The sequence below is a fragment of the Pelophylax lessonae genome (assembly GCF_965119305.1).
Source record: "Pelophylax lessonae genome assembly, chromosome: 12".
In the NCBI taxonomy this organism is placed as follows: Eukaryota; Metazoa; Chordata; class Amphibia; order Anura; family Ranidae; genus Pelophylax; species Pelophylax lessonae.
The window spans coordinates 65,751,289-65,778,620 of record NC_138779.1 but is presented as its reverse complement, the minus strand read 5'-3'; the positions used below and the strand labels follow the sequence as shown (position 1 = coordinate 65,778,620).

Genomic DNA, 27,332 nt, shown 5'->3' with positions numbered 1-27,332 from the left:
GCCTAACCCTTAGAACTATTCCAGAACCACGTTGCTTAACTAAACCCATGTTGATAGTTACAAGAAGATAGATATAGAATGTCCGTAGCTTTATTCTGTAATTTTCAAACAAGCTCGGTTGGTATAACAAGTTAGAGAAATATCGATACATCAGCATGGTAAAATGTAATGTTATAGGTTTTCATAAAAATCAATAAACACGATTCCTATTTGTCCCTTTATTTACTACAATAAAATTGTGCTAGCTATTTAAAAATGTACTAAGGAATCCCTTTACCTGACCACGGCTAGAATCCTCCTTTATAATCTGATTTGCTAGTCTAAACAGTAGTCTTGAGGCACTGGAGCACCTATTCAGATTTACCAAGAGTGATATGCCAGCCCTCAGAACTAGTCTAAAGACTGCAGTTCCCTTTCAGTGGAAGTTATTGGTGTTATATCACTCTGTCATGACAAAGTCCCTTTAGATTAGGGATGGGTGAACATTGGGTGTGTTACGTTTGGTACAAGATATTTTTACCCAGTGCTGTACAGACTATTTGGTATTCCCATGGTATAATGGTATTCAAAATGTATAATGTTGTTGGAACATTGCAGTTGCTATGCCATGTTATAAAGTATACAGTATGTGATTACAGTTACAACCATGGTGATACATTTAACTACCCCAAGAAACAATGAAAGAGGCCTTAGATGTACTGCTTCAACCATGGTGATACATGTAACTTTCCCAAGAAACATGGAAAGGGGCCTTAGATGTACTGTTTCAAAGTAAATCTCTTACATTTTTCAAGGATCCTGTCACCAACCTAAATAATGCAGTCAAAATTTGGCCGGCTGGGCAGAGACCACCTGAATTTCGATCTAAGTATGTGCAGGCTGGTTGCATGCAAGCTGATCTATCAATCGACTTATGTGCAACCAGCCTGTTGGGTTTTACCTGATCAATTAGTGCTGCTGGCTGTAGCTGGAAACACTGATCACTGTATGAAAAAAATAAGTTAATTGCTCCATCCCCACGATTAATGAAAATGGGGGAATGCATCCTGCTGAGCCTTTTGTATTGTGACAGCCACAAGACTTCCTTGCTGTCACAATACAAAAAGCTCAGCGGGAAGCATTCCCCCATCCACATTGAGCGTGTGGATGGGAGAATCTGCTTATTTTTTTTCATTCCATCGGATGGTTGAATGAAAAAAAAAATGCATAATGTACAGCCAGACATACTCTTTGTGCTAGCTAAGGTCCCTACCCCTCCCTTTACCTCCCAGCATAGCCTTTTCTGTAGCGGCTGAGAAAGCTGGCCATACCCTACTAGAATTTTGTTTATAATTTTTAGTATTATTAATGTCTATTCGATTCTCTAATCCTTAGTGGGGTCAAATGGCCATTCGTTTTTGACCACAGAGGTTAAAAAATTTGAAGAAGCATGATGGAATTATTTTCTCAAACAAATAAATTAATTTTGAAAAGTCCATTTATTCCAACATTGATAATTAAAAACAAACTAAATTTTAAAATACTTAGAAACAACATTCATAAAGTCTTAAAATGTACTCTGAGTTTTTGTACAAATTTTTGTATGAACATTAGTTTGAACATATTCTAGCGTATGGCCAACTTATGTCTGCTTGGGCTGTTGACATCACCTTCAAGATATGCCAGCAGCAGTCTTGGAGCTTTTGGATGTCTACATAAGGGAGGCTTTTCCAGGTAAATAACATGCATTAAATAAGGTAAATGCATATACAGTTAGTTCATAGGAATATTTTTGTTGAAATAAATGGTTTGGTGACAGGCTCTCTGAAGTAGTGCCATTCAAACTAAGTTTTCCTACTTTGCAGTGAAGCTCAGTTGTGATCCCCTGCTGGGCCATTAGTGCCTTCAAGGAGCCTGCATCCTAATCCAAGCATAGCACAGTTTCTAGGAGCTAGGGAAAGCTTAAGAAGAGCTATTACTGTCATTTGCCTCTACATTCTTATGAATACTCCTGAAGAGGGCTCCTTCGCCTTCTATGAATGAAAAGGATTGAGTTGAGCTACATGTTGGTTAAAATTGAAGATTAAATGTTGAGATACATAGCTCCGCAGTTCAGGCTTTCATTCCAGCATCATTGTAGTGCAACGGTTCACCCAACCCCCTTTTCTTTCGTGATTCTAGAACACACCTGCTAATTATACTGAAACACCCTCTTGCTGCCTCCTATTATAAGCCTAATGGTAAAAAAGCAAAATTTCTCACAATCACTTGTCAGATTCCAACCTACCTTTGAAATTTAAATATGTAATTGGTGATGAGGACGTTGCATTACAAAAATGTCAGGAAGTGAATTTATACTAATCAGGTATACAGGTGCATGTGTTTATTCTTTAGTAAATTGACCAAAACTTAGATTAAAGCATGCCAAGTAATCTTTCTGATTTTGAGCATTCGTGAGCATTAATAGCTCACCAAATACCTTCAATTTTTTAATAATATACTGGTTTTACAACTGTCCCACTAAGAAGGTACACCTCTACTATCAATTACCAATAATAATATATATCTTAACTTACTGAGAGTACCAACCTCACAAAAATGCCTTCATTACATCTAAGATCTCTTGTGTGAATTGTGAAGACCCAGTAGTGCTAAGTAAAGTCTTTTTTTTTAAGTGTTCTCCACTCTTCTACATGTACTTTTAAACTCAAGTAATGCATTTTGAAGTTACTTAAAACTGGCTCTATATATTTAAAAGCAGTCAGTGATCTTACTGCTAAATATCTTTCTACAGCTTAGAGCATAGATATTTAATTTAGTGTGGTTAAACACTTGTCAGACACCCCTGACACCAATATTATCTCATTAGGACCAATTGTTATTGGCTGTAAAATCCAACCAACAGCTTTTCTTCCAAATACATCAGTTAATGGTTTAAACAGAGGTCTGAATGTTTTCACAGATATCCAATTGTCTAATATTTACAGGTTTATTTTGAGTACATATACGTCAGAATTTAGCTTTGTTATTAGTTTCTAATTCAATTCAGATATTATTGAACAGAACGCACTACTACTCAAATTGATCCTGTTCATTAACTGTATTGATGTTCAAGCAGCCAGTCAGATGAGGCGAATGGCTGATGAATTCTACCAGACTATAGTCTGTGCTCACGTCTGAGAAGTCATATACCCCTAAAACTATGATGATTGTTTTTTTTTTTTTTTTTTTTTTTTTTTTTTTAGATACAATGAATGCATCCCAGACTAAGTAACACACTTTAGATTTTTAGCATTATTCTTACACAATATATTGAAAAAAAAAGTAAAATATTGTTATGAATTTTAAGGCAAATCGTTGCCATGTTAGAGCACTTCCAAGGTGCTTGTTGGGCTTAGTAACTTGATCAGGCTGCAATAGATTCTCTTAACCTCTCTGCTGGATTAAAGTGATATTAAGGTCTTTTTTTACCTAAAATGAAGAAAGTTGTTATACTTACATACTCTGTGCAAGGATATTGCACAGAGTGCCCCCATACCTCCTCTTCTGGGGTCCCCAATGGACACACTTCACTTCTCTGAGTGTGCCCCCACAGCAAGCAGATGCACTCCCGAGATTACTTAGTGCGTCCATAGAACATTGGGCAGCATGGCTCAGCCCCACCCCTCCACTCTCTGTTCAGAGGATTTTGATTCACTGCAGAAAGAGCCAACAGCTCCCACTGCTAATAATATGTCCTATGAGACTAGGAAGAGACACCAGCACTGCTGCAGACAGGAACAGTGTTGGATCAAGACAGAACTCAGGAAATATATATATATATATATATATATATATATATATATATATATATATATATATATTATTTTTCTTATTTTTTTTTTGGGGGGGGGGAATAGCTATTGAAAGTTTTTACCCTAATGCAGATAATGCATTAAGGTAATAAACCTTTTAATTTTAGAACCACTTTAAGGGTACCTTGAACTAGAGTGGTCTCCAAAAATATATAGGTTTATAAAGATATGATATGGTAATCATCATCTTGTTGTTTGTCTTGTCTTGTACAGTCAAAGACACCTATAAAGCATAAATGCCATGCCATTATTGTTATTGTTTGTTTTCTGAGAGATTTTTTCTTGTGAGACTAAGTTTTTTAGCAATTATTTAATGTCACAGGAACAATATGATAACATATGTGATATCTGTATTCCCAAAATCAAATTAATTCACTGTGTCAATGACAATACAACATTAATATAGAACTAGATCTTTTGACCTTGTTCTGGTTAAAACTTAAACTAAAGCCGGCCATATATGGTTCGAATATCAGCAGAAGCCAGCCGAGATGCAAATCGTTAATGGGCAGGCTTAATGTACTAAGTTGATTGATCTATCAACTTGGGTACAACCAACTAGTGGCTGCTATAGCTACTAGCAATATTCACTGTCTTCTCCTCTTCCCCTGCCCCCATGGGAGAAAACACTGGCCCGGCAGGAGGGATTCCTGCATCAACACTGTCTGTGTTGATGGGGGAGTCAAGCAGATTTCTTTCCTGCAACCATGGAAATTTGTTCCGTATATGCCCAGCCTTACAGCACTAGATTGCTATTTATCTATTTATTTAAAAAACATTAAACAGCAACTCCACCTAAAACATAGTATGAAGTGAGTCTGTGCTACTGTCACAGGCCTATAAGAAAAGGGCTAAAGCATTGTTTTGATAAAAGTTAATTTCAACACTGGAAGAGGAATTGGTATCAGTGGGCCTGGAGATGGTTTGTAACAATCTTCCAATACAAAATAAATAATCTGATGCCATGCCTGGATGGGCTTTCCTGCACACACACTTTCAGGGAGGAGCCTACATGGCACGTGTGTAAAGCTCACTAGGGTGTGCCATCCTGCTATGCTGCGGTGGATCCCTGTACCTTAGCCGTCTTGCCCCCCTCCCAGCCCGCTGGGGTCCCTTCCTGGTGAAGGCATCTGGACGACTATTTGACCAGCCTCGGTGGCTGGCAGTGTGGGTGGGAAAAGTATGACCCAACCTACCCGACTTAATACACCTCCCATCTGACAGCTAGTGCCCGCGAGCGCCGTGAGCCTGCAGTCTGGCTAATACGGCTGTGAGGTACTTGAATGGCGTGGGAGTATATCACAATGCCAGTCAGGCGGTAGAGAGGAAAGAGGAGTGTGCTCAACTGAAGCCTGGTGGTGACAGGAAAAGTCCCTGGGACACAGGAATACTTAAACAGGCTAGAAGCAACCTGGGAGACTATTAAACCTGAGCAACAATCACTATTACAGTTCTGTGGATTCCACCAACAAAGTGGTGAGATCAACCTACTTTCCTTTTACTTCTTCACTTCCGTTCATTGTTATTCTTCAAATATCAAGGCTACTGTTTTTATACTATGTGGACTGCATGAAGGGCCTGCCTGTGATCCTGTTTTTGATTGAGTGACTGTATGACCTACTGAAAGGGGGATGAAAAAAAGAGGGGACATACCCGGGATCTGTGAGTCTCAGGGGGAGCTGGAAAACCAAGCGATAAAACATGAGAGGTAAATCAGCAACTGCAAAGTCGCCCAAAGTTAGTTCTACCCCTGGAACAATTAAGAATTGTATGATCCAAGAAGATACCCTAGACAATCAGACCCTAGAGAAATAACAAGTCTCCCGTACAAAACAAACGAAAGTAAGGGGAAAAAACAGACAAAGCAGGTCATCATTTGGTCTGGACAGCATAGTGCAATTAGGATCAAAACAAGACTCAGAAACTGATGCAGTACTGGAGTGTAATGCAGAGGAGACAGTCAAAGATCAATTGCCCACAAAGTGTGAAATGGCAATTATGCTCGCAACACTAGAAAAATCTCAGAAAACAGAACTAACAGCAATTCATAACGATTTAGGGCTTCTAATTACACGAGTGGAAGACCTAGGAAAAAGACAGAGTAGCTTTATACAAACAATAAAAGATCTAAGAAGAGAGATGAAAGATTTAAAAAGGGAACACAGAAACCTTGAATTTAAAATAGGAGATCAGGAAAACAGGAGCAGGAGGAAGACTTTCAGACTCTGAGGCTTACCAGAATTGACACATAGTGAGAACTTATTGGATAAAATGAAGAAAATCTTTAACCCACTATTGGGTAGAGGAGAAACAGAACAGATAAAGGTTGAGAGATCTTGGAGGGCTTGAAAAGAAATTCACCCAAAAATTATGAAAATGCCAATATTCAGATCTTCACAGATCATGTTAAGAAGAAGAAGACTATTGAAACCACTCATGGAATCAATGCAAAAGCAAGGAGTACAGTACGATTGGGGTTTCCCAGCCTGTGTGATAGGGAGGAGAGATCAGGATTTCCTGAGGAGATACAACATTTCTGTGAAAAATTGGAAATCTCTGTACCAGAATTACCAGGCTTGCTCAAAGATACAGTAATAGAAGAAATAACACAAGAAGAAGAACAGTGGCAGTTGGTTGAAAAGAAAATAAACTGAACTATAAAGGAGTCCAAAACGGACAAAAAAAAAAACGGGGGGGGGGGGGCGTGTCAGGGTACATGGGATGGTAACCCAGCTGGGCCTGGACCCTCTGATTCCTAGAAAGGGAGAACGAGGTTCACATGTGGGAGGGTAGAGCATCACCCAGAGGCAAAGAAGTAGTAGGGCAGGGAGGGCCCAAAGAATTATCCTGCAACTTCTTCAGGACCATGAGAGGGTCAAACCAACATCAAGTCAAGTGCAGTGGTAGAGAGGAGATGGGTGGGGGAGGGAGAGTAGGGAGAGGTCACAAGGGAGAGAGGTGGTGGGTGGGAGGAGGGGGGAAAGGGGTAGGGAAGGGAGGAATGGGGTGGGGGAGGGAGGAATGCGGTAGGGGGGATTGAGGGGAAAACAATGTTGTGCTGACTCCATGGTAATATTTGTTGATGTCGTCTCCCTTTGGAACTCAGGGTTAAACTCCTGCAGAGGATTCCCAGAGGAGCCCTCTACTCCCACAAACGACCAAGGAAAGAAAAAGAGATAATCTGTTCCTAGCAGGAGATCTCAATTTCTGCATGGATCGACTACTGGATTGTACATCGGGTGCACAGGTGATGGTAGAACAACAACTCAGGATGGTAAAGAATAAGCTTTTTCATTGCCAACTGGTGGAATTTTGGAGAGACCAACATCCTAGGGAGAGGGAATTATTCTTTCCATTCCCCTGTGCTCTCAATGTACTCTGGATTAGACTATATTATGATAGAACACTGGTTGATAGAAGCAGTCATCAGTACATCAATAGGGACTATGACCATATCCGATCACGCACCAGTTACTATGGAAATAAAACTTCCAGGATTGCAGAGAAAGATAAACATTTGGAGGATTAATCAAGACACGATACAGGATGTAGAAGTAGGCAAAAGGATAGAGAAAGAACTATGACCATTTCCAATCACGCACCAGTTACTATGGAAATAAAATTTCCAGGATTGCAAAGAAAGATAAACATTTGGAGGATTAATGAACACATGATACAGGATGTAGAAGTAGGGAAAAGGGTAGAGAAAGAACTGGAACAATATTTCTTAGAGAATGAAACCCCACATATCTCAGATGCTACGATTTGGGAGGCTCATAAAACATATATTAGAGGAATACTTATTTCAATAGGCTCCATGGAAAAAAAAATAATATAAACAGACTGGGAGCGTGGCAACTGCCGTGGAAGATGGACACCGGCGTCTAAAGCTCCGATCGGCCACCCAGGAATGCAGGGGATTACAACAACCTCCGCCACCCTCATCGCACCTGCCTGAGCTCCACTGCCTCCTCAACACACCCTGAAGCAGCCGTCATGCCGCGGAAGAAGAAGGAGACCGCAAAGCTCGCCAAGCTGGATGGCTTCTTCTTCCCACAGGCCGCAGGTCTTCACCAAAATGGCGGTGGCCACTGCTCTGCAACGCCACGAGACCCCAGGGATGGACTCTCTCAGGCTCCAGCCAACCCAGATAGTGGGGACTCCTCAGGGTCTTCCTCCCCTGTCTCCCCTTCATCAAGAAGCCCTGCTAAAGCAAGATGCCACACGGAATCTCCCCCTAATCACAGTCAGGGACTCCCTATGACTGTGACTGCTGGGCAACCTCTCTACCCTCTTCCTCTGCTAGCAGTGCAAGACCCTATTGTTGACTTCATCACGGGGGGCCAGACCGTCTCGGACACTCTGCTTAAAAACATGCTGATCTCCCTGCGCTCCTCTATCCACTCAGACATGATGCAGTGTATGCAGCAGATGCAGTGGGATGTACAGCAGTTGGGGGACAGAGTGGATGTTGTGGAAACCTCACTGAATAAATGTTCTCAGTCCTACAATGCCATGGTGGACGCCCACAATTCCCACTCAGATGACATCAGTTGGATTAAGGACAAACTCACGGACCTGGAGGAAAGGTCCAGGATAAATAATGTGAAGCTGCGGGGGTACCTGAGTCAGTTCAGGCGCAACACCTGACACAATATGCAAAGGGCCTTTTTTCCACTCTGGTCCCCACATTATCGGACGCTGATCTCCTGATTGACAGGATCCATAGGATCCCTAAACTGTCCTTTATCGCTCAGGATTTACCCAGGGATGTGCTCCTTAGGGTCCACTTTTTTCACGCTAAAGAAAGTATTATGACAGCATCCCGCCAGGCCTCCAACCTTCCAGGAGAATACTCCCATCTACAGATCCTTCCGGATCTCTTGCGGCATACACTCCAGAGGCGCATATCCTTGGCAACTATCACGAAGGCCTTGATGAATCATAAGATCCTTCATAAACGGAAGTACCCGGTTCCCATTCTGTCACCCACAATGGAGCCACAGTTCTCATCTCTACCCTGGAAGAGGGTATCTCGATCCTGCAAAGCTGGGGAATTATCCCACCACAACACCCTTCACCCACTGGAGCTGCTGCACCGTCCCACCTTCAGGAGGAATGGCAGGTGGTGTCCAGGAAGAGGTCTAACAAGAAGAATAATACTGGCGGCACTATATCCTTAACTTAATTCACCTTGCAGTCCCTGGCCACAAGACTTCTCTTCTCCCTATGGCCCCTTTACCGTATTTCAGGCTATGCCTGTACACATATTTTTTTTTTATTTTCGTTTCCTGTTTTCTACAGTTTACACTGCACATTGCAGTTTTTCTGACTTTCTACCTGTGCCACAGCCTTTTTTTGGTCCATTATTTCAAACTTTCTGAAATCCTCTCAATACAACCCATCTGACGTTCAGCGTAATTTTTTCCTGACATGACCATGAAGTTTCTATCTTTAAACGTCAACAGCCTAAATCATCCGGCGAAACAGTTCTCCCTTTGGAAAGAGGCTAAACACAGTAATGCGGATGCCATCGCTATCCAGGAAACCCACTTTCAAGCCAACCACCATCCCAACTGTGTGCACAAAGACATTCCATACTCTTTCTATGCCAACGCACTGGACAAGAAGAGAGGGGTACTAATTGCTATTAAGCGCTCAGTCATGTTTAAACTGAAAGACCAAGTTGCAGGTGCCGACGGATGCTTTCTGATCATCAAAGGGGACTTCAATGGCATGCCACTGACGCTGGTGGCAGTCTATGCCCCCAACACCCCCCAGAGACGCTTCCTCCAAAGACTTCTTTGATCCCTTTCACATTCCTTATATGGTAACTTATTATTGTGCGGTGATTTTAATATTGCGGTCGACCCACGGCTGGATCTCTCCCGCTGAGGGCTGACAATGCTCTCTTCAATCGTTACTTTACAAAGAACAATTATACAATGCCTGGCAGTGTCAGCACGCGTCTGAGAAAGACTATACACTCTACTCCTCCAGGCACCGTTCCTATTCCAGAATTTATATGTTTCTGCTTGACTTGTGCTTACTGTGCAAAACCTCCTCTACGGCCATCAGAAACATCACGTGGTCTGACCACGCTGCTGTGGAGATGGTCTTGGAGGAGGGTGTTCCCAGGGAGAGGATCTTGGTATGGCATTGTAACACGAAAATCCTACAGGATCCTTCCACGAGCCAAAAGATCCTTACGTGCCTAAATGATTTCTTCACGCTCAAAGATAATTCTCTGACCCGTGGGTCTTGTGGGAGGTGAATAAGGCCTACATGCGGGGTATCTGCATGCAACAACGTTCTAGAGTGAAGAGGCAATATGATCTCAGGCTCTCCTCGCTTCTGTCGCAAATTAAGGACCTAGAGTGCTCCCACAAACGGAACCCCACTGCCGCCCTGACTGAAGCTCTGGACCAGCTGAGGAAGTCCTTTCACACCCTTCTCTTAGAACAATATGACTACCATCTCAAAAGGTTAAAACTGAACTCTTATGCTCACGCCAATCGGGCTGGCAAGCTCCTTGCTAACAAACTTTGCAAAAAACAAGCCACGACTCGCATCGCCCGTCTCCAACAATCCACCACTGGAGAATTCCTTTCTCATCCCAAAGACATTGCAAACAAATTTGCATGGTTTTATTGCTCCCTCTATAACCTCAAAGACGAGGCCAATACTCCCCAACCCACGACTGACACCATCCAATCCTTCCTAGACAGTATTAACCTACCCAGACTCTCAAATGTCCATCTTGACATCCTTAACGCCCCTATAACTCTCATGGAAATTTCTAAAACTGTACTAACTCTTCCCAATGGTAAATCACCAGGCCCTGACAGGTTCCCCAACAAATACTATAGGCTAATAAAGAGTGGTGTACTCTCGCTGGAAGATCCTGCAACAGGTCCACTTCACATTTGTAGGTTCCGGTGGCTCAAGGCACAATGGCCTAAGAGATAATACCCAAAGGATCTTCCAGCGAGAGTAAACCACTCTTTATTATCTACACACTGGATTTCCTATTTTCAGCAGTCCAAGCTCATATCTCCCTGATCTCTGGTAAGAATCCATCTTTACCACCGGGTGTCACCATCTCACCACATTGTCACCTCTAAATTTGAATGTCACTATAGAACAGGGGTCTTCAAACTATGGCCCTCCAGTTGTTCAGGAACTACAATTCCCATCATGCCTAGTCATGTCTGGGCATGTCAGAGTTCTACAATGCTTCATGGGATGTGTAGTTCTGCAACAGCTGGAGGACCGTAGTTTGAGGATTCCTGCTATAGAAGTTTATTGCGGTAAGAGGCCACCTTGGCATAGAGAACATCTGATCTTGTAAAACACCATTGTCTGGTTACCCTGGCACAGACTCACCTACTTTATTTATTTTGAAGTTCAAGCAGACCCACATCATATGAGAGACTTTTATGTTCGATTGTTTTTTACAGTTATTACATTTGTTCTATGTGAAACACCATTGTCTGCATATATTATCACGTCTCTTTGGCACGGACTCACTCATTATATTCTTTTTGAAGTTCCAGCAGACCTATACTATTTGAGAGACTTTTATGTTTGCTGTTTTTTACATCCATTATATTGATATATAATTTTTTTATTGTTAACGCACTATTTATTTTCTATTTTTCCAAAGAGAGATCAGTGTTTTAGCTTAGCTGAAACACAAGGTCTCTCTGTGCCTGTGTGCCGGAAGAGCAGCCTGCTTTGTTTACAGGAAGGTGGCTCTTCTGTCAGTTTCTATGAAGATCATGGGATGCCCGCTCCTCCCGCAGTATGGCTCCGCAGCTCTGGTGGCGTACGCGTGCCACCAAGACCGCGTACACATAATCACGGAGATCCACGTGATTATGCACCGCCCAGCCACAGTAAATCTGCCTGGGGCGGTTGGCAAGTGGTTAAAAGAACATGAACTGAGGACATTGTTTCGCAATAGATGTGACTACCATCGAAATTAATTACAACTGCCTTTTCGAGATGGTATATAACGCCGATAAAGGAACATAAATGCCATCTAGAAAAATCGGAATTGTGTTGGAGAGGTTGCAGCGCACAGGGCACAATGTTTCAAATCTGGTGGGACTGCCCCAAGATTCGGGAATACTGGCAGAAGGTACTACAGTTCATCAGAGAAATTAGAGGAGAGATTATCATAGAGGACCCATGGACGTGCTTATTTCATAAAACAGACAAATCCCAAAAGCAGTATAAAAACATGATTGTCCCAAACCTGATGAACACAGCAAAGGGGGCAATACCAAAAAAATGGCTGGATGCAGAAAGCCCCACTCTCAGAGATTGATTCAATAGACCCGAATATATGTATACAATATGGAGTACCTCAGCAGTAGAGATGAGGAACAGAGATGAGGAGGCAGAGAGGTTTTCAAATAAATGGAGAAAATGGGCAGACTTCAAAAAGAGCAACAAATACTCAGAAATATGGGTCGATTAGGGGGAAGACTGAGCTGCTAGGTAAATATAAAATAAGATGTAGGCAAAGAGACACAATAAAGGAACAGAGGGGTTTCTCTGGGATATGAAGGGGGGGATCTTTATTGCAGTCGGTGTTGTATTCTGTACTTGTTTGTTCACATTGAATTGAAAACAATACAATTTCTATCAAACAAAAAAAAATGCACCTGTACATTTAACACTGCACAAACAGTGCAAGAAAAAGTTAATTATGACTTGCTTGCAAAGTAAATTTACATTTACTTTGTGAGGATCTGATTGAATGAATTTCTGAGTGGATTATTAGTTATTGGCTCCTCTGTGTTGGCAAACTTGGCCTTCCCTTTCTCAGTCAGTAGTTGTTAACACCTTTTTTATGAATATACTATAGATGCGTTTATTAAAAGATTGCCACCATAAAAGCCTGGGCCAGATGTCATGCAGCACACACATAAAAATACCATTGCATTTATAGGGTTTATGATTTTTTAAATAGGTTTGTTCAGCATCCATAATTCATGCTACTTACCATGACTTTTACTAGACTGTCTGAATTATTTAAATAACCATTTTCCTTATATTCTGTTCATATGTTCTCTGTTGTTTTTCCCACAACAAATACTGTAGATAACAATTTATTTTATGCAACTGATTTGAAGAAAATAAATTCACATTTTCTTTTGACATTCCAACTAGTTTATATAAAATTGCCTAATATATTTACTGTAGCCATCCCATGATCCATTGGGTAAATACAAGTTTTAGACACCAGCTGCATAAACAACCCAGCTGTACAAGGCTTAGTAATTCCACACCTGATCTAAATTGCATTGCATGAGGTCATTTCGAGATACTTGAATGGTAGTCATGACAGTGATCCATTGCAAGGAATTGTATTTTTAGGAGTTGTAGCTTTTTTAATGAGCAACAACATAACCTACAAAGAACAGAAACAACCTGTCAAAAAATTACCTTTGGTCTCCTTGGTCAAATCGTCAATACTAAGAACTATTCACCTTGGTCTTCGTCTATTAGACAGCTTAAATCACTCAGTATCTGTAGCCTGTTCACACCCTATCAATGCCTTGGAACCAATAGAGATAGTTCTTGGAGTTAAAGTGTATTTACAGCCATCATTTATCTTTTAAAGCTGGCCATAGATAGATCGAATCCATCAATCTATGGGCAGGCTGGATGTACTGAAGTCGATCCATTGACTTCAGTAAAACCAGCCCGTTGAATTATTTTGCATGTGATTACTTCCATCACTTGTGTTCTTCCGACAGGGAAGGCTGGCAGAACACAATAGCCCTGCAGAAGGGATTCCCCCCTCAACACTGACTGTATTGATGGGGGAGTCAAGTGATTTTCTTTTCTTGCAGGAAAGAAAATCACATCATTGATGGCTTGCCTTAGGCTTGAAAAGAGTAGGTGAGGATTAGAAATTTGGTTGTTTTTCTATCATCTAGACAGAAAGTTAGGGAAAACATAAAACAATTTTGATTAGAACACATTTATGTGTTCTAATTGCATGTGTAAATCATCCAAATGGGACACCTGTGCTATTGACCACTGTCTAATAATGAAATTCCCCCCTCGTTGTAGAGATTTCCTCTTCCTTCCTGTTGCACCTCTGGGACAGAAAATTCATGTAAATCTCTGTAACGGGTCACAAACAGCAAAACGTAAACTGACTGGAGTGTTAAAGCGGTATTAAGGCCCCTGTCACACTTGTGCGACCTAAAAGTTGCACAATTTTGCCTCAATGTTTTGCCTTGATTTTGCAGTGATTTTGACTGGACTTGAAGCAGTGCCTGTGTAATATTGAGGTCTAGGACCTCAAAACGGATCAGTCGGACCAAAGTAGTGCAGGGACTACTTTGAAGTCCTTGCAATTTGAAGTCGCACTGATATGAATGGTACTCATTGGAAATCATAGAGTAGGACTTGTCATGCACCTTTGCAGTCCCAACTCACAGGACAAGTCGCACAAGTGTGAAAGGGGCCTAAAACCAAAACCAAAAATGTAACATTATGCAGCTTTAGAAGCCTCCTGTATTTTTTTTGTTTACAAACTTTTATTTAGGGTGTAAAAAAAAGTCAGTACAAGGAATCAATATGCATTAACAGAGGTGCATTACATACCATATTAGCATTATGACACTATAAAGAGTATCAACAAGAAACTTTAAGCATATATAGCTGAATTATTATCATGGTACTCATCAAAATCAAAGAAGTATCAATAAAAAACAGAACGGTATATGCATCAATGCCCATATATAAGTGAATGAAGGATGTAAGTTTTCCTCAGCATCCATCTTGGTGAAAGAGCATCTCAGAGTGGCCAAACCAAGGATTCAATTTGTTATCAAAAAATGTCATAGAATTATACAGTGTATGGAAAATCTTCTCCACTATCATAATGCTATTTAATCTAGGTTTCCATTGAAGAGTGGAGACTGATGGAGATTTCCAATTCGAAGCTATGAGCCACAAAATTGAGACAATAATGGTGTGGATTAATCTCATTTGGGGTATGGATAGCTGTGGGATGGATTGGAATAATAGGCAGTCAACTAATTTAAGGCCTATCCGGACACCTGTGATTTTCGAAGCAAAATCAGAAAGACGGTTCCAAAAATTAGAGACCTTAGAAGCCTCCTGTATTTTAGGATCCATTCACACTTGTGTGACTTGTCATGCAACTTTGGACATCAAAGTTGTATGGCAAGTCGTTCCCTATGTTTTCCAATGATAACCATTCATATATGCATGACCTAAAGTTGCAGAAACTTCTAAGTGCACTACTTTGGTCTGAATTTAATGCAGCTTGAGGACCATAGACTTCAATGTTACCCCTCAGAAGTTGCATGAAAGTCGTAAGTGAATGTTATACAATGCAACTTGTGTGCAACAGTTGTCCATTATCACTGGTCAAAGTCATATACAAGTTGCACCCATCCAAAGTTGCGTCAAAGTTGCATCAAAGTTGCACTCCAAAGTCGGCATGACTTTGGAGTTGTACAAGTGTGAATGATGCCTTGTGGAGGCTCACTTGTAGAGTACGGCCTCGTTCATGCAGGCGTACTTAAAGTGGAACTTTAAAACATTGTGAACAGACTGAATTTTTAAGAGAGAGACCTACTGTATCTTTCTTGCAATAAATCGGTGTTAAACTCAAAGCTAAAAATGTAATATATTGCAGCAGTCCTTAGCTATAGTGGCTGCATCAGTTTTCTTTTTTTTTTCCCTCTGTTTTATCTGGTGATCTGTCCATTAACAAACCTCATGAATTAGAGTGCCCCCACTCTGGATGAAGGAGCACAGGGGCACCTTTGGACAACAGCATTGTCAATCTGGGCGGAAAGGAGTGTTAGATGTACTAGCAGATATAGATTTACTAACAAATTGAAACCAAACTCCAGTTCACACTGCAGTTACACAAGCAGTCACAGGAACAGTTTTTGTTCTTTTAGATAACAGTTTTACATGAATAGAAAAAAAATAAAACTGATGATTGTAAGTACCCTTCTTACTTGTAAATGGTTTGTCTCATCCCTCTAAACTGCTGCATTTGTAAAAAAGCTTCTTCTGTTGCAAAACAACAGCCTTTCTGACCAGATCACCAGGTAAAAATAAAGGAAAGAAAGACCAAAAAATAAGAAAAATAAAAACAATGCAGCAAGTGGAAAGCTGAATTACGCTGTTTGCTTTTGGGTTTAATACTGCTTTATACCATATGCTCTGCTATCCAAAAAAAAAAAAAACTTGGATATACATACACTTTGACACCTGAGATTTACTAAGTTACAAATCTAAAGTAATGGATGAACCTTTTCAAAGGCAGCAGAACAGGGCCCCATAAAAATGGGGTCATAAATCAGGTCGCTTTAGGGCTGTCTTCAGTTTCAGAAGCAGTGGCTGCCAATCTGACAGCTGTTACTGAAGGCCAAGCACAACTGTAGTTAGAGATTGTTTACAACTTTTAGTAGTGAGTAAAGCTGGCCATACACTATTAGGTTTTAAAATGAACGTTCATAGAAACATTAGTAGGGAAATTCCTACAAAAAATTTGCAGTTCATTCGCTAACTTGACAAACTTGTTTGAAAGTCCTTGTTGTACACTTTTAGCAATCTATTTCCAAACAAATGGACTTTCCAAAACGAAAACCACATACACTGTAAAGCCCCGTACACACGTACGATCGTCGGCCGACCGATCGGCCGTCTTTTGTCCCCCGGGCTGTCGTGTCCGCTGAAAAGTGCAAAAGACTGCACACAAATTTTTTCCGCCGACTGCAGAAGTGATGTCATGTGATGGTTAACTTTCCCTGTGTTTTTTCTATTCTGATCATGCCCAGTCTTGCAAATCTGCTGTCTGTCGGCCAAATTCTGTACTGACTGGCGAACAATCGGCCGTTCTGGTGTCGGCATGCAAAAATTTTAATGCTTGCACGACAGATTCTGTTCGGCCGAAAGTGCGCTGTCGGCTGTCGGAAGCATCATACTAACAAGCCGAAAATCGGCCGATCGGTCGTCGGCCGAATCTTTTCGGCCGACAATCTGCACGTGTGTACGGGCCTTTAGAAATTCATTTGTTTGAGAAACATTTTCCATCCTGTTCCTCCAAATTTTCCCATCACTTTGGTCAAAAATGAATGCCGATTTAACTCCACTAATGATTGGAAAATTAAATGATCATCCTAAAATAAAAATTCTTCTTAGTGTATTGGCAGCTTAACCACTCCCCCTCCCCGGGTCGCCATAATATGACATCGGGGACTTGAAGTGGCAATATCTGGATGATGCCTGCAGGCATCATCCAAAAATCTTTGTTTTCAGCTGGCGATTCCCTGCACCTTAAATACAATCATAGTGGCTGTTTGGCTGCTTGATTGTTTTTACAGGCAGTGGGAGGGGACACCCCCCTCCTACCATCCTCCAGTCTTGCCTGTGCAATCAGCGAGCCTGAGAATTAATAGGTATCTATTTACTTGGCCTAACATCATGTTTCACATTATACAAAAAAATTGGGGTAAATATTTTTTTTTTTATTTCGTGAAAGTGTTTATTTTCCCAAAGAAATTTGAAAAATTTTTGAAAAATTTGAAAAATTTTGTGCAAATACTGTGTGACATAAAAAGTTGCAATGAACAACATTTTATTTTCTAGGGTCTCTGCTAAAATATATATATAATGTTTAGGGGTCCTGAATAATTCCAGAAAAAAAAAGTGTTAGAATCGGCCTGGGAGGCAAGTGGTTAACACTGTAACCTATGCCTTAAACCTACAGTAATAGGTAACAGCTGCTTTTCCTGGAGATTCCGCAAGGATCTCAAATCTGTCCTATGCAGAAGATGGACATTGCACTTGGGAACATTTGTTGTCATGTCACAGACAGAATGGCTCAATTTTTAGGACCCAAGAGCAACCCAACACAAAATCAAGCTCTGACAAAAAAATCCAAATTTTTGGGCGATTTTAGTCTCTTTCAACCTAATCTCCAATGCAATAAATGAATAAAAATATAAATATAACCAACGATTTTCAGTTTCTATTGATATGAAATTATTTAATATGTTGGTAGTAAGTGCTTTTGATTCGTTCAGTAGTTTTTGCAACAGGAAACTGGTTTGAAGTTTTTAAAATTGCCTGAAAGTTGTTGTGCTAATATCACAGGGCTAATATCACAGAGGGGGGTTTTCATCCATCACCAATGGCAGACTAACCAAAGTACAAATCTGCTTTACCTGGTAGACCCATACTGGGAGCAACACAATGGGAGAAGTGGACTCTGTCACTGGCAATTTCATTTATTTCTATTCATGCCTAGTTCCAGGAAGTCAGTTGATTTTGATTTTACCAAGCCTTCCATATAGATATATAACTTTTCAGAGCAAGATGTTTAATAAAGTAATACTTCAAACATGTTATATGTTTATTTGTCAGCCTACATTGTTACAGTTGGCACCACATTTATGTAAATGAAAAACATTTTTTTTTTTTTTTTATTTACTATTTATGTATACCTAACTAAACTTGCACCAACCCAGCTTGTTTCATCCCATGTAAGACATTAACCTTTAATCTCAAAATAACAGCTATTATCATGTAGTCATATTCTATTCTAACAAAACCTCATGTAGTGTAATTAAGAGGTGTTCATGTAGCATTTGAAATAATTTACTCTAGTTTGAAATGATAGAGATGTGTAAGTGGTCTCGTTGTTGGAACTCTATTAAGAAATTTGTATAGGTAAAGTATTTGGCTATGGCACCCGGCCATCTGCTGCCTATCTTGTTATTCTAACAATTATCCATAGAATAATAGTTACAATATTGTGTAAGAGAGTCAGAATACAGGCAACAACATGGCTATTGTAGCCTGTTGGTTCCTTATATATATAAATATCTTAATATGTTGTGATCAAAAGACAAGAAAGGGATAATAAATTAAAGCAGGGTTTCTCTAGGGGTTCCTTGAGCAATGGGAAATTTCTACCTCTCAGATAAGTTTCCAATGACACCATTGTTCCTTTTAGCTATCTGTAAGGGAGTAATTCTTCCCAATGATGACAAGAGTAAGGAGCATTCTTCCCACTGACTGTCACACTAATGTGTCATGAGTTGTAGATTTTTAATTTTTAACAGGGGTTCCCTGAGACCAGAAATGTATTTCAAGGGTTCCTCTGTGTTGAAAAGGTTGAGAAAGGCTGAGCTAAAGACTTGATATAATAGGCTGATACATGTTTATTTGTTTAGGAGTTTGTACTGTACTACAGCTATGGTACTGCAATACAAAGTAGTTCAGTTGGCGAGTAGTTTCTACACTCCCAATCTGAGCTTGACTTCTGGTTTACAGAGGATTAGGGATTAGGGTTGAGCGAACACCTAGATGTCCGTGTTCGACGGGTTCGGCCGAACTTTAAAAAAAAGTCCGGGTCCGTGTCCCGGACTTTTACCGAACTTTTCCCGGACACCGAACCCCATTGAAGTCAATGGGGACCCGAACTTTAAGGCACTAAAATGGCTCTAAAACACCAAAGGAAAGGGCTAGAGTGCTGCAAATGGCAGCAAAACGTAATTAAGAGCATGGCAAGTGCTCTGCAAACAAATGTGGATAGGGAAATAACTTAAAACAACAAAAAAAAACAGAAAAATAAAACAATGTTCTTCTTCATCTCTGAAGGACGAGGCCCATATGGAGTAGGAGGGAGGTTGAGGTGGTGGTGGATGTGGCGGTGACTAGACATATGCCGGTTTTCGGTAATTCGATATATCGCGGTATTGCATAGCCACGGTATTGTTATTGTGGCATTTTTAAAATACCGAGTTTCTCTGTCAAGTCTGCCTGACTTGTGAATTGATACATTTCAGTGAGTTGGATGACTCATTCACTCACTCAGCTAACACCTTTCAGCATTAAGTCTCCTAACTATAAACAAAAATGATTACATTTGTATCTTTTCCTTCCCTCTGCCAGGGAGAAAGGAAGTTTAACCTCTTAAAGACTGGATCTTTTTCTGACACTTGCAGCTTGCAAGTTAAAATCAGTTTTTTTTTTGCTAGAAAAGTACTTAGAACCCCCAAACATTTTATATATTTTTTTAGCAGAGACCCTACAGAATAAAATGGCGATTGTTGTAATATTTTATGTCACACTGTATTTGCGCAGCAGTCTTTCAAACGCAATGATTAGACTTTAATGAATAAAAAAAAAAAAAAAAACGTAACAGTAAAGTTATCCCAATTTTTTTTTTTTTTGTTACACAGAGAATCGTGAGAGAATCGTGATCTTTATTCCAAGCTAAAAAATCGTGATTCTCATTTTGGCCAGAATCGTGCAGCTCTAATAAATATATATATACACACACACACGCCTAGCAGCCCACATTACATTATTATATAGCCATCAAGCAGTGTCTGGCCTACCTGGTGATGACTGGTCCTGGCGCTCTGATCCGATGGCCTGGTCTTTAAAGGGGCAAATCCTTGCGATCCAGAAGTGGTTAAACCTGCAGGAGGACCGGTGTTTTTATCTATTAATGACTTTACTATTGCTTTAGGCCTGGTTCACATGTATGCGGGTTGGTGGTTCACATGTATGCGGGTTGGCGGTTCACATGTATGCGGGTTGGCGGCCCACATTTGCACAGGCATAGCAGCCCATTGATTTGAACGGGCTGCTATGCCCTCATTTTCCGCAGAAAAAAGGTGCATGCAGCATTTTTTTTAAATTCAGTGGCCTTGAAATCCATCCTGCTTTTGCACCATGCGACTAACCTGCAGTTCCTGCTCTGGCAAGCTTTCTGCATTTTTTGTATACGTGGGCACGGCATTTAAAAATAAACAGTTTGCGTGTGCAGCAACGGCAGGTAAGTCGCATGGTGCAAAAGAAGGATGGATTTCATGGCCACTGCATTTTTTTAAATTCTGCATGCACCTTTTTTCAGCTGAAAACGCAGGCATAGCAGCTCAAGCCCATTCACATCAATGGGCTGCTATGCCTGTGCAAATGTGGGCCCCCAACCCGCATACATGTGAACCAGGCCTAAAGCAATAGTAAAGTCATTAATAGATAAAAACACCGGTCCTCCTGCAGGTTTAACCAATTAATGACTTTACTATTGCTTTAGGCCTGGTTCACATGTATGCGGGTTGGGGGCCCACATTTGCACAGGCATAGCAGCCCATTGATGTGAATGGGCTTGAGCTGCTATGCCTGCGTTTTCAGCTGAAAAAAGGTGCATGCAGAATTTAAAAAAATGCAGTGGCCATGAAATCCATCCTTCTTTTGCACCATGCGACTTACCTGCCGTTGCTGCACACGCAAACTGTTTATTTTTAAATGCCGTGCCCACGTATACAAAAAATGCAGAAAGCTTGCCAGAGCAGGAACTGCAGGTTAGTCGCATGGTGCAAAAGCAGGATGGATTTCAAGGCCACTGAATTTTAAAAAAATGCTGCATGCACCTTTTTTCTGCGGAAAATGAGGGCATAGCAGCCCATTCAAATCAATGGGCTGCTATGCCTGTGCAAATGTGAACCACCAACCCGCATACATGTGAACCAGGCCTAAAGCAATAGTAAAGTAATTTATAAACAACACCTCCTTCAGGTTTAACCACTTCTTGACCACAAGGATTTGCCCTCTTAATGACCAGGCCATCGGATCGGAGCCGAGCGCCAGAACCAGTTATCACCAGTTAGGCCAGACACTGCTTGATGACCTATTTTAGGCCTGGTTCACAGAGTCTGTACTGACTGACTATATAATAATGTGCATAAGTGAACCAAAGCCCCTAAATTCAGCAATGAAATTGAAGTGAGGTGGAAATTTAATAATTTAAATTTAATAATAGAATACCGTGATAATACCGTATACCGTGGCAAAACCTTAATCAATTAATCGCAGCATGAAAATCTGATACCGTCACAAGCCTAGCGGTGACATAGGCGTGCGCACAGGGTGTGCTGGGTGTGCCTGGGCACACCCTAATCACCTAGGGCACATAGCATTGCCAGTGAGGAGATGGGAAAGATCTCCCTGGGACCTGCTCTGCTCTATTTCTCCTTGCCTACAGGTACATGGCCCCGATACATTACTCTCCCTGCTGGCAAACACATGCATGTGTATTTCAACTTTGGGGTGCACACCTTAATGCAATAGGCTGCGCACACCTATGGGCGGTGTAGGTGGAAGCGGCGGTGGAGGAGGACCAGGGCCGGATTAACAGCATCATGGGCTTGGTGCTGAGGATTTTGAAGGGCCTTAAGGGCCGTGCCTTGCCATGCACCCAGAGGAGGAAGGGTGCAGCCATGCATGCCTAATTCAACATGGGATGCTGTCTCTGAAGCCCATAAACACATCCATGCATCGCCAACTGTCCCTCCTTGTCCGGCCTTCACGCTGTGTGGGGAGGTTCTGAGGGTGCTGCCTGGGGAAGCGAGCATAGAAGCCAGACTTCTGTGTTTACAAGTGACAGAAGAGCGGTAACAGTGAATATGGCCAACCCGGGGCCTATATAAAAGGTAGGGGCCTGGAGCTGCAGCTCCAATAGCCCCTACATTAATCTGGCCCTGAGGAGGAGGACGAGGTAGCCAACACTGCTTCTTTTCAAAAATTTTAAATGAGGGTACACCCCAAAAGAGTGAGAAAGAGCAAAAATGGAACAATGGGTGGGTAAGGTCGGTATCCATTGCTATTCTGCATAAGGTACGGAAAAGTCCCGTGGGATCCATGCCTGGTTCATTTTAATGAACGTGAGCTTGTCCACATTGTCTCTGGACAGGCGGCTGCGCTTGTCTGTTATAACGCCCCCAGCCGTGCTAAATACCCGTTCAGATAATACACTGGCTGCAGGGCACGCCAGCACCTCCAAGGCGTAAAGGGCAAGCTCAAGCCATGTGCCCAATTTGGAGACCCAGAAGTTGAAGGGGGCAGACCCGTCATTCACTACATGTAGGCGTGTGCACACATACTGCTCCACCATGTTGGTAAAATGCTGCCTCCTGCTAAGACGTTCCATCTGAGCTGCTGGTGCTGCTGTTTGTTGTGGCGTGCTGACAAAGCTTTTCCACATTTCGGCCATGCTAACCCTGCCTTCTGAGGTGCTGGCGGTGCCCTGGTTGCGTTGGCGACCTCCTCCTCCTCCTCCTCTGCCTTGTGCTTCCACTGTGGCCCCGCTGTCAGATGGGAATGCCAGCAGCATGGCGTCTACCAGCGTGCGCTTGTACTCGCGCATCTTGCGATCGCGCTCCAGTGAGTGAATTAAGGACGGTACGTTGTCCTTGTAACGGGGATCCAGCAGCGTGGCCACCCAGTAATCAGCACAAGTTAGAATGTGGGCAACTCGGCGGTCGTTGTGGAGACACTGCAGCATGTAATCGCTCATGTGTGCCAGGCTGCCCAGAGGCAACGAAAGGCTGTCCTCTGTGGGAGGTGTATCGTCCGTGTCCTCTGTATCCCCCCAGCCACGCACCAGTGATGGCCATGAGCTGGCCTGGGTGCCACCCTGCTGTGAACATGGTTCCATCTCCTCCTCCAGCTCCTCCTCCTCCTCATCCTCCAGAACTGTGCCCCTGCTGGACAATTGCGTCCCTGGCGTTTGCGTGTGCAGGAACCCACCCTCGGAGCCCCTTGCGAATGACTGCCCTGAAAGCCTTGGAAATGTTACCTCTTCATCCTCCTCCTCCTCCTCATCCTGTGCCACATCCTCTTCCATCATCGCCCGAATTGTTTTTTCAAGGAGGCATGGAAGTGGGATAGTTAAGCTGAGAACGGCGTCATTGCCACTGGCCATGTTGGTGGAGTACTCAAAACAGCGCAACAAGGCACACAGGTCTCGCATGGAGGCCCAGTTAAATTAAATAGCGGAATAGAAAATATGATCCAAAAAAAGTGTATGTATATCACACGTACACAACCACACTGGGCCCCAATTACTATTGTTTGTACCCCTAAAAGGCTAGATGAGGAGTAGGGGGAGTATGGAACAGGCAGCACCCTCAAACCTTCAGAAGTATGAGATGAACCCCAACAACTTGGAAAGGTGGATCTCTCTCACACGTACCGACACAGACTATCCCGCAATTCAATTGATCCTCAAAGGTTTTTATTGAATAGCGGAATAGGAAATATGATCAAAAAAAGTGTATGTATCTCGCACGTACACAACCACACTAGGCCCCAATTACTATTGTTTGTACCCCTAAAAGGCTAGATGAGGAGTAGGGGGGGTATGGAACAGGCAGCACCCTCAAACCTTCAGAAGTATGAGATGAACCCCAACAACTTGGAAAGGTGGATCTCTCTCACACGTACCGACACAGACTATCCCCCAATTTAACTGATCCCCAAAGGTTTTTGATTAAATAGCGGAATAGAAAATATGATCCAAAAAAAGTGTATGTATATCACACGTACACAACCACACTAGGCCCCAATTACTATTGTTTGTACCCCTAAAAGGCTAGATGAGGAGTAGGGGGGGTATGGAACAGGCAGCACCCTCAAACCTTCAGAAGTATGAGATGAACCCCAACAACTTGGAAAGGTGGATCTCTCTCACACGTACCGACACAGACTATCCCCCAATTTAACTGATCCCCAAAGGTTTTTGATTAAATAGCGGAATAGAAAATATGATCCAAAAAAAGTGTATGTATATCACACGTACACAACCACACTAGGCCCCAATTACTATTGTTTGTACCCCTAAAAGGCTAGATGAGGAGTAGGGGGGGTATGGAACAGGCAGCACCCTCAAACCTTCAGAAGTATGAGATGAACCCCAACAACTTGGAAAGGTGGATCTCTCTCACACGTACCGACACAGACTATCCCCCAATTTAACTGATCCCCAAAGGTTTTTGATTAAATAGCGGAATAGAAAATATGATCCCAAAAAAGTGTATGTATATCACACGTACACAACCACACTGGGCCCCAATTACTATTGTTTGTACCCCTAAAAGGCTAGATGAGGAGTAGGGGGAGTATGGAACAGGCAGCACCCTCAAACCTTCAGAAGTATGAGATGAACCCCAACAACTTGGAAAGGTGGATCTCTCTCACACGTACCAACACAGACTATCCCCCAATTTAACTGATCCCCAAAGGTTTTTGATTAAATAGCGGAATAGAAAATATGATCCAAAAAAAGTGTATGTATATCACACGTACACAACCACACTAGGCCCCAATTACTATTGTTTGTACCCCTAAAAGGCTAGATGAGGAGTAGGGGGAGTATGGAACAGGCAGCACCCTCAAACCTTCAGAAGTATGAGATGAACCCCAACAACTTGGAAAGGTGGATCTCTCTCACACGTACCAACACAGACTATCCCCCAATTTAACTGATCCCCAAAGGTTTTTGATTAAATAGCGGAATAGAAAATATGATCCCAAAAAAGTGTATGTATATCACACGTACACAACCACACTAGGCCCCAATTACTATTGTTTGTACCCCTAAAAGGCTAGGAGTAGGGGGAGTATGGAACAGGCAGCACCCTCAAACCTTCAGAAGTATGAGATGAACCCCAACAACTTGGAAAGGTGGATCTCTCTCACACGTACCAACACAGACTATCCCCCAATTTAACTGATCCCCAGAGGTTTTTGATTAAATAGCGGAATAGAAAATATGATCCCAAAAAAGTGTATGTATATCACACGTACACAACCACACTAGGCCCCAATTACTATTGTTTGTACCCCTAAAAGGCTAGGAGTAGGGGGAGTATGGAACAGGCAGCACCCTCAAACCTTCAGAAGTATGAGATGAACCCCAACAACTTGGAAAGGTGGATCTCTCTCACACGTACCGACACAGACTATCCCCCAATTTAACTGATCCCCAAAGGTTTTTGATTAAATAGCGGAATAGAAAATATGATCCCAAAAAAGTGTATGTATATCACACGTACACAACCACACTAGGCCCCAATTACTATTGTTTGTACCCCTAAAAGGCTAGGAGTAGGGGGAGTATGGAACAGGCAGCACCCTCAAACCTTCAGAAGTATGAGATGAACCCCAACAACTTGGAAAGGTGGATCTCTCTCACACGTACCAACACAGACTATCCCCCAATTTAACTGATCCCCAGAGGTTTTTGATTAAATAGCGGAATAGAAAATATGATCCCAAAAAAGTGTATGTATATCACACGTACACAACCACACTAGGCCCCAATTACTATTGTTTGTACCCCTAAAAGGCTAGGAGTAGGGGGAGTATGGAACAGGCAGCACCCTCAAACCTTCAGAAGTATGAGATGAACCCCAACAACTTGGAAAGGTGGATCTCTCTCACACGTACCAACACAGACTATCCCCCAATTTAACTGATCCCCAGAGGTTTTTGATTAAATAGCGGAATAGAAAATATGATCCCAAAAAAGTGTATGTATATCACACGTACACAACCACACTAGGCCCCAATTACTATTGTTTGTACCCCTAAAAGGCTAGGAGTAGGGGGAGTATGGAACAGGCAGCACCCTCAAACCTTCAGAAGTATGAGATGAACCCCAACAACTTGGAAAGGTGGATCTCTCTCACACGTACCAACACAGACTATCCCCCAATTTAACTGATCCCCAGAGGTTTTTGATTAAATAGCGGAATAGAAAATATGATCCCAAAAAAGTGTATGTATATCACACGTACACAACCACACTAGGCCCCAATTACTATTGTTTGTACCCCTAAAAGGCTAGGAGTAGGGGGAGTATGGAACAGGCAGCACCCTCAAACCTTCAGAAGTATGAGATGAACCCCAACAACTTGGAAAGGTGGATCTCTCTCACACGTACCAACACAGACTATCCCCCAATTTAACTGATCCCCAGAGGTTTTTGATTAAATAGCGGAATAGAAAATATGATCCCAAAAAAGTGTATGTATATCACACGTACACAACCACACTAGGCCCCAATTACTATTGTTTGTACCCCTAAAAGGCTAGGAGTAGGGGGAGTATGGAACAGGCAGCACCCTCAAACCTTCAGAAGTATGAGATGAACCCCAACAACTTGGAAAGGTGGATCTCTCTCACACGTACCAACACAGACTATCCCCCAATTTAACTGATCCCCAGAGGTTTTTGATTAAATAGCGGAATAGAAAATATGATCCCAAAAAAGTGTATGTATATCACACGTACACAACCACACTAGGCCCCAATTACTATTGTTTGTACCCCTAAAAGGCTAGGAGTAGGGGGAGTATGGAACAGGCAGCACCCTCAAACCTTCAGAAGTATGAGATGAACCCCAACAACTTGGAAAGGTGGATCTCTCTCACACGTACCAACACAGACTATCCCCCAATTTAACTGATCCCCAAAGGTTTTTGATTAAATAGCGGAATAGAAAATATGATCCCAAAAAAGTGTATGTATATCACACGTACACAACCACACTAGGCCCCAATTACTATTGTTTGTACCCCTAAAAGGCTAGGAGTAGGGGGAGTATGGAACAGGCAGCACCCTCAAACCTTC

General features: G+C 42.1%; 1 protein-coding gene across 5 annotated transcripts in view; it reads left to right on the top strand.

Annotated features, from left to right (window-relative positions):
* NCAM1 (neural cell adhesion molecule 1) overlaps positions 1-27,332 on the top strand; it is a 507,520-nt gene that overhangs the window by 372,105 nt on the left and 108,083 nt on the right. The gene's annotated exons all lie outside the window — the stretch shown is intronic.